Source organism: Polyodon spathula, chromosome 1 (genome assembly GCF_017654505.1).
Source record: "Polyodon spathula isolate WHYD16114869_AA chromosome 1, ASM1765450v1, whole genome shotgun sequence".
Classification (NCBI taxonomy): domain Eukaryota; kingdom Metazoa; phylum Chordata; class Actinopteri; order Acipenseriformes; family Polyodontidae; genus Polyodon; species Polyodon spathula.
This window is the reverse complement of record NC_054534.1, coordinates 41,017,226-41,024,293: the sequence shown is the minus strand read 5'-3', so window position 1 is coordinate 41,024,293 and position 7,068 is coordinate 41,017,226.

Sequence of the window (7,068 nt, the reverse complement as noted above, 5' to 3'; positions counted from 1 at the left end):
AACTGAACATCAAGAAGATGGAGTATTTGGAATGTGGTGATCAAACCAATGGCACAATCGCAGCTAGTGGGGTCCAACTGAACAAAGTGACTCAGTTCAAGTACCTAGGCTCATGTGTCAACTCCAACTGCACTACTCTCCAAGACGCCAAGACGCGAGTGAGCGCCGCTTGGATGAAATGGTGACAGGTCACTGGAGTACTGTGCGACAAGAAGATCCCTTTGCGCCTAAATCCAAAGCCTACCGCTCAGTGGTCAGACCAGTGGCCCTATACGGAACTGAATGCTGGCCAACGACAAAGAAACATGAACAGGCACGCCATACGATAGAAATGAAGATGCTGCGATGGACCCTCGGCTTGATAAGACTAGACCATGTCATGAATGAAGAGGTGCGAAAAACATTCAAAGTCGCCCCAATCACTGAGAAAATGAGGGAATCGCGCCTGTGATTGTATGGACACATGTACTTTTTAGACCTCAAACACATCTCAAAATAATGCAAAATTCAGCATGACACCATACTTAATTAGGGAGGTTGAACATAATTTGAAATTTCAAATTAAAAAATCCAAATTAAAATGATTACATTTTGTTATGAACTAACAAGGATCAATATTTTACTAATACAAACAGCTTCTATGGCTCCTGACTACAGCATTATAAAGGGGGAGCACAATGCATATGCGTCACTTTTAAACAGCATGAGTTTTGTTTGCTATATATCAAAACACAATGATTAAAGCCTTGATGAACCCAATCATGTGTTGTTTGTTCAACCTAATTATATACACCTTCAACACCAAATAGTGTGAAAATTACTTTGGCTCTGATTAATTTAGGTTTAGAAATCTCAGTGTAAAGGAAAGCAATATGTTATTTTCACCTTGCTGTATGTCTACGATCAAGGGCCTATACAGTCAGAATGCTTACACGGTTTACTTCATTAAATGCGTTTACATGAGCATAAGAATTCCAATTTTTTTGGAAAACTAAGTTTTTGGAAAACTAATTCTGTTATCAAAAGTCATGTAAACACAGTTTTCGGAAAATGCTTTCAAAACAACTCTGGGATAAAGTGGTGGAAAGGCATAGATCATGAGAGGGGTAGAAAAATATTTCAAAGTCACTGAATATCTCTTGGAGCACAGTCAAGTCGATCATTAAGAAGTGGAAGGTATACGACACCATCCAAAATCTGCTTAGAGCAGGCTGTCCTCCCAAACTGAGCAGCCAAGTAAGAAGGGCATTGGTCAGAGAAGCCACCAAGAGGCCAATGACACAGTGAGAGACCTACAGTATTCCAAGGCCGATATGGGAGAAACTGTCCATGTGTTAACAATAGCTGAGGTACTCCACAAATCTGTCCTTTATGGAAGAGCAGCAAGAAGGAAGCCATTTCTGAAAACAGTCCATGTAAAATCCCAGTCAAAGGCCGGACTTGAAGATTTGAAGGTTGCTGTCCACAAACAATTCCCATCCAACTTGACAGAGCTTGAATAATTTTGCCAAGAAGAATGGGAGAATATTACATGATCCAGATGTGCAAACCTGGTAGAGACTTACCCCAAGAGACTCACAGCTGAAATTGCTGCCAAAGGTGGTTCTACCAAGTATTGACTCAGGGGGGTGAATACTTATCTAATCAAGACATTTCAGTTTTTTTTTTTTTTCATTAACTGTTTCACAATAAAAATTCTCTTGCCTCTTCAAAGTGTTCAGTAGGTTGTGTAAATCAAAGGAAAAAAAGTCCCATTTAAATGCAACAAGATTTCAGGTTGTAACACAACAAAGGGGGGTGAATACTTAGTCTAGGCGCTATATATAAGAAATGCCAGAGATTATGCAGCAAGGATAGTTTACGTGTTTTTAGGGTATTGGCGAAGCAAATGTAAATTAGCCAAAAGCATCATTTGTTCACTTTTAATTTGTAGTTCCCAACACTTGGGTGAAATATAGAAAAAAAAAAATCAACACCTGTCATACAGTAAGAGAAATAAGTCACCAAAGTAAAGTAAAAACGTCGTCCTTTTTTTTCCCCATTATATTTTTTTGCAGACCCTCGGCAGATTTATCCACACCTGTGTATATTACAGGACATCCGAGTTTAATGATAATTAACTTATTTTGTCAACATGAATATATGCTTATTGTGACATCTATATCATATATATTAAATTATTTATTTATGTTTTAAAATGGAACATTTGCCTGCAAAAAATCTTTTTTTATATAAATATAAAAAAGGTCTGGCATGCATGGGATTTGATAAAACTATAACCTTCAGTTTGCAAGCATGTTTTGTTGTCAGTGCTGTGCAATTATTTGAGACAAGCAATATTTTTAAAGATGAAGTCAGCCAGCTGAGAATTCTTGAGACTTTGTTATATTTTGGAGATTTTTCGAGTCATTATTCTTCATCATCATTATCATCATCATCCTGAGATTCTGATCTTAATCTCTGAAAGATTTTGGTTTCCTGTCAGAGTAACACTCATTGTGGACCCTATTGGTGCTTTGTGCAAGGAAGTACTGTTCCTCTCAATATACCGGTTGATGAGAATAATGCTATTTATGGTCCCCACTGGACAAAAAGGAACATTAATTTCTGAAAATTAGCTATACTGAAGGTTAGCCTATATATTTGTAAAAAACATAAAGAAATAAAGAAATAAATACATTAATAAATATTGAAATTATACATAAATAAAGTATGTCTTTCTTTATCTTGATATTTATTTATTTCATTTTCACTATCAGATATAAATAAACACTGCCATTTAATGCTTTATGAAACGTTTGTATATTACAACGACCTGAACAATTGTTTTGTTGTAGGACTTCTTGTCTGTTGCCGGCTCTTTTGTACAGCGGTATCGGCGCTATGCTTTAAGGTGAGAGGTCCCAGGTTCGCGCCCGCCCTCCATCTGCGTGTGAATTACCTCGCCTTGTGTGATGCGCCTGCTTGCGGTAACCTAGATTGCTACAATATTAATTCATTGCTTTCACATTTTTAAAAAAGTTAAACAAAAAGGAAAAACTATAAACTGAATACAATACTGAAAACTAGTTTTAATACTATTCTCAAAACAGCAGGCTGTTTTCCATAGTGAAGTTGGTACTACAGTTTTACACTTACATTTGTGTGAATATTTCCCCCAGAACAACAGCGAACACAGTTTATGACGTTTGAAATTTAAATAAGCAATATCACTGCAGATGTGGGAGAGAGTTTGTCCTCTGTACTTGCAGACTAAAAACATGTATTATTTTGGAAACATTATCAATTCGCAGAAGACACTATGCAAACATTTTGAAACTCAGAAATCCTGCATTGCTGTTAAACTAGAAGAACAGAGAATATTTTTGAGAATAGAGAAGGAAGCATTTGTTATTCCACTGCCAAATTCACAAGAGACTGACTAAATTTTGCTTACTGTAGATAGGGTTGTCCATCAGTGGCATTTATTGATAGGGATTTGATAATGTAGCATCAGAGCAGTATTTAAAAAAACCTCATTGCTACATCATACCCTGGGTCATCTACTTTCTTCCATTTCACCCTACTATACTCTGGTGTCACAGGTCACTAAATGTGTGCACTTTACTATTATTAATTCATGTTTGCTCAGCACATTATGATTTATTCGCCACTAATATCATCTTAATAGTGATGCTGGCAAAATAAAATATTATAAAATACAATATATACATATACTATATAAGTCTCTGATCCCTGGCAAATAACTTCTGAGTTCCCTTGATGATCTGCAATGCTGATTCTGGTCACTGCATCAATGTATGGCAAGAGATCCCGCTGCTCTCAAAAATGAAACCCTGACATCCAAATCAACAGACATACTGTTAACATGAAGTAATGTTTTCTTCTTGATTATTTGCAAATCCAAATGGAATTTAAAATATGTCTTGCATGTAAACATGGTTAATAGAATAAACCAAAAACATCAAAGTCAATGGATATACGCAACATTGTAATAAACTGTCATTCAATGTTTCTAAATTATATCAGAAAAAATGTCTAACATGTTTGCACTAATTACTTTAATGCCTGTTGTCTGTTGTATCATACAACTCGTTTAACTATTTTTAAGTGATACTGTACTATTTTTGTTGTATATTTAAATAGTTGTAAAAGACAATAAAATTCTCTATCTACCACATCTAAGTTTAAAATGCTGTATTTCATTGCACATATTTTACCTCCACATGTTAGCTTAATCTGTACTTAATCATATTAGTGATGGGGTCCTTACGCCATAACAATTAAACCACTTCTAATTCTTTACTGCCTAATTTTAGAAATTAAAGTCGCTATATAGTGTACTTTATTACCAGTGTAGTAGCCTAAGTTAGTAGTCATGCTAATGTACAAAACTGCTGTTGTGTGTGGTAACATGACTACTTGCTTACTACTCAATTCAAATGGTAAAGCACAGTATCAATCAATCTTTATTTTATATAGCACCTTTCATAGTGCACCACTATCACAAAGCGCTTGACAAGATGCAGTAACAAGAAGAAAATCCATAATACTTCAAATACAGAGAAATGCATAATACATGCTATACAGTAAACACACACTACTTGTTTAGTACTGAATTCAAGCGGAAAAACACACTATACAGACACTACTGACTACAGTATTTAAAAAAAAAAAAAAATAGTACTGTTCAAAATTAAAGATTATATAACATACCTAGGCAAAGATCTGCATGCAGCTCCCAACAATTAGGCACAAAACCCAAGACTAGGCACAAGCAGATACTAAGAACTTGAATTTGAAGCATATGTGGAAGCGACTGTAAGTGTAAATCACGGTCAGCACATACTAGCATAGAAACAAAAATCATTATCTCTCTTCCCACAGTATATAATGAGGAAAAATGAAATAAATTAATATCTTATGTTTTTACATTAGTTTTTGTCATTTCAAAATATTGTGTATATAAGTCAGTGGTCATAAACCCAAAATAAAGGTTACTTTTCTTAACTTTGTAAACTAAAAATGTCTTCATGAATTTATATAACAAACACATACCATACAGCCCTCAAGTGTGCATACTGTAACAGATACACTCCTGCTGGTTTTATGTATTTTTGATAATACAGTATTGTACACTTCTGTGGAAATATGGAATTTGAACTTACCTATCAAAGTCGTTTTTAAGCTTCTTGTTAATGACAGAAAAGTAGGGCAGTATCCCATTATGCTTTTTATCAGACATTACTATCAGTGGTGTAAAAGTTTGGTGGAGTTAAACAGCTAGATTGAACAAATAAACATGAATAGATCGATTGTTATTGCCCACCCACTGTTATTGTCTTTTCCAGTGAGCATGCAGAGAAGTTGACGTGAGTCTGTGTCCACACTCAGACAGCACAGGTTTGATGTTTCAACATCCAGATGTTGCGATATTCTTTGATACATTTTAACATATGTGTGGTCAATTTTAAACATAGTTTGCTGGAAAACATTTATATTTATTTAAAAAAAAAGGTTAAAAAAAAAAAAAAAAGTGGTGGAACTCGGCTACCAAAAAAAAAGTGCAGGATTATGGGGAAGGCAGCCGCAGGGCTGGTAGGTGATGTAATCACATACAGAGACATAAGCCGGCTCTTTTGTACAGCAGTATCGGCACTATGCTTGAGTGTGAGAGGTCCCGGGTTCGCACCCGTCCACCCTCAAGCCTGTGTGTTGATGGTCTCGCCCTGTATGATGCGCCGGCCTGTGGGAACTGAGATCGCTACAAGACAATATACTAAATGAACAAATCAAGCTTATTATGATCATTTAAAAAATCAGATGAAAGCTTTCAATACAATCGGGATAATAATCAGTAGTTACAAAATCTTGCGTGTCTCATTACTTGTTAAAAACTGTAACTTTACTGCTATACTACTTGTAAATGTTGTAAAATGGAAGGCCATACTTTGTGAAAAAAATGTAGTTGATATGAATGTCACTTTCACTGAACATACATACTTTTGCACACATAACTTTAATATAGGCGGGATTTGAACCCTAACTAGGTCATACTTTCATTCCAACTACATGACTGCTAAACTACACAGTTCACATCTTAACCCTTTCAACAGACTAGGCTACTGTTTACATTTACCCTATCCAAACAGCAATACATTGCCTCAATATAGATTGAGCAATTATGCTATACCCTTAATGTGTATGTGTTATTATCAGTAACGTGTTAGAACAGCTAATGGCTTCTGTATTTCACATCGTTTATCAAGTCACTTCTCCAGCTGTGCTTGAGAACTCCATTTTACCAGAGATAACATGAAAGTTCTTTGTGCTGTTATGTTTTGTTGGATTTTATGTAAACACCATCTGTTGTTTTAAGAAAATACTTGTTTCATTCAGGCTATCACCAATCTGCCCATTGAATTACATTACAGTTGATCACAAATTCGATGAGTAACGGCCCTCCAAACCAAATAGGCCAGTCATACAGTAAGTATTATTATATATACAACCTCAACTTCTCTTAGCAGATACCCATGTCTATCATTATTGATGAGGTGTCTATGATTTCCAATGTCACCTTATTATACATCCATCTTCGCCTATGTGAGATTTTCCACACTGCCAACAAAGACAATGGCTGGTTTGGAAAAATCAACATCTTCTGGGGTACTTGCTGCAGCTTCCACCTGTGCATCAGAATCCACCTTTTGTGCCACTTACTCAAGAGGAATTGTACAAATTGACTGGCTCTATGGGATCTGTGGACCTGTGGAAATTGTTTACGTATGATGAATTCACAATTAATATGTGCCAGAAGCAGGATCGGGTTTAGGCCAATCTGCTTAACCGTGCCAGACTCTGAGCCACCAACAAAACTTTTTTTTGAGTAAATGACAGATACCAAATCAAGGGAGAAGATATTTACAGCTGCAAAAAAGAAATTATCCAACACATGAAACATTTAGCTGTCTCATTCCTACAGTGGACAACTGTAACCAGATACAGACCACTATACTTGACAGTATGCCGGTGGAGGACATCATCTTATGACAATGGATACTGTAG